Genomic DNA, 1423 nt, shown 5'->3' with positions numbered 1-1423 from the left:
CAGAAGTCTTCTGAACTTCTAAGGCCTCGTGGCACAGTGGTAGAGCGTCTGACTCCAGATCAGAAGGTTGTGTGTTCAAATCACGTCGGGGTCACAGTGTTATTTTGGACTTCCCTGGTGGCTCAGACGGCAAAGCATCTGTCTACAATGTGGTAGACCCAGGTTCGATCCCTGGGTTGGGAAGATCCCCTGGAGAAGGAAATGGCAATCCACTCCAGGACTATTGCCTGGAAAATCCCATGGACAGAGGAGCCTGGTAGGCTACAGTCCATAGTCCATGGGGTTGCAGAGAGTCGGACACAACCGAGCGACTTCACTTCACTTCATAAGGCAGATATGAAAACTGTTGACATGGAGATAAGGAATCTTCTGAGTCATTAAGATCTCTACTGTGATTGGAAGTTTTAGGCCAAAGTAATCTTTTGGGTATTTTACCCCAGGCTCCTCTATCCTCTGGAATTCTCCAGACAAGAATACTGGATCAGGTAGCCATTCCCTTCTCCAGGGGATCTTCCTGACCCAGGGATCAAACCTAGGTCTCCAGCATTGCAGGCAGATTATTTACTGTCTGAGCCACTAGGGAAGCCTATAATCTTCTTGGAATTTACTTCAGGTTTAAGTATAATCCTCAACCTTTCTGTTGCACTAAACATTCTCCCTTTTTCTCAGCTCAATGGAATCTGAATAGCTTACTTACTGATACCTAGGAAAACAGTTCCTTATACACATATACAAATTTAATGTGTTTTCTGCCCCACGTTTGCTGAATAAATTATCCTTAGTTCCCTGTGTCGACAGGAAAATAAATGCCTTTCTTATCCAAGATTTTAAATAAATCACAGTGTGATAAGAAAGAATTGACGCTTAGGAAAAAAAAAATTATTGGAGTATAGTTGATTTACAATGCTGTGAATAATTGACCTTCTAAAGAATGTCTCCCTCTTTCCACAAACCACAAATTTTCCTTCTAGGAACAAAGGTTGCTTTCCAGTCAAAAGGTTGAATGCTGACGCTTCCTGAGTAGCTCTGTTAGCTTTCTGTGCTGTAGAACAAATAGAAGACCTTTCAATATCATCTCACAGTTTCTGTGGGGCCGGCATCAGGCACAGCTTAGCTGGATTCTCTACTGTGGGACTTAGAGGGAGGCCATCACTATGTCAGCTGAGCTGCATTCTCATCTGAAGACTCAAATGGGAAAGAACTGCCTTCCAAGTTTGCTTGGGTTACTGGCAGAACTCATTTCCCGATGACTATAGAACTAAGGGCTTCCGTTTGTCGTTGGCTGTTGTTTGTCTAGTCAAGACTATGGTTTTTCCTGTGGTCATGTATGAATGTGAGAGTTGGACTGTGAAGAAAACTGAGTGCCGAAAAACTGATGCTTTTGAACTGTGGTATTGGAGAAGACTCTTGAGAGCCCCTTGGC

The 1423-nt window shown here is 43.5% G+C and overlaps 1 non-coding gene across 1 annotated transcript; it reads left to right on the top strand.

The window, feature by feature from the left end:
* The first annotated feature begins 22 nt into the window (after positions 1–22).
* TRNAW-CCA lies at positions 23–94 on the top strand. Its single transcript has one exon. It is a non-coding gene; the product is annotated as a tRNA-Trp (tRNA).
* Positions 95–1423: the final 1329 nt, after the last annotated feature.

This window comes from Bison bison, unplaced genomic scaffold, assembly GCF_000754665.1.
Source record: "Bison bison bison isolate TAMUID 2011002044 unplaced genomic scaffold, Bison_UMD1.0 scf7180017864331, whole genome shotgun sequence".
NCBI lineage: Eukaryota > Metazoa > Chordata > Mammalia > Artiodactyla > Bovidae > Bison > Bison bison.
Note: the sequence above shows the minus strand (reverse complement) of the source record. Positions and strands in the feature narration are given on the sequence as shown.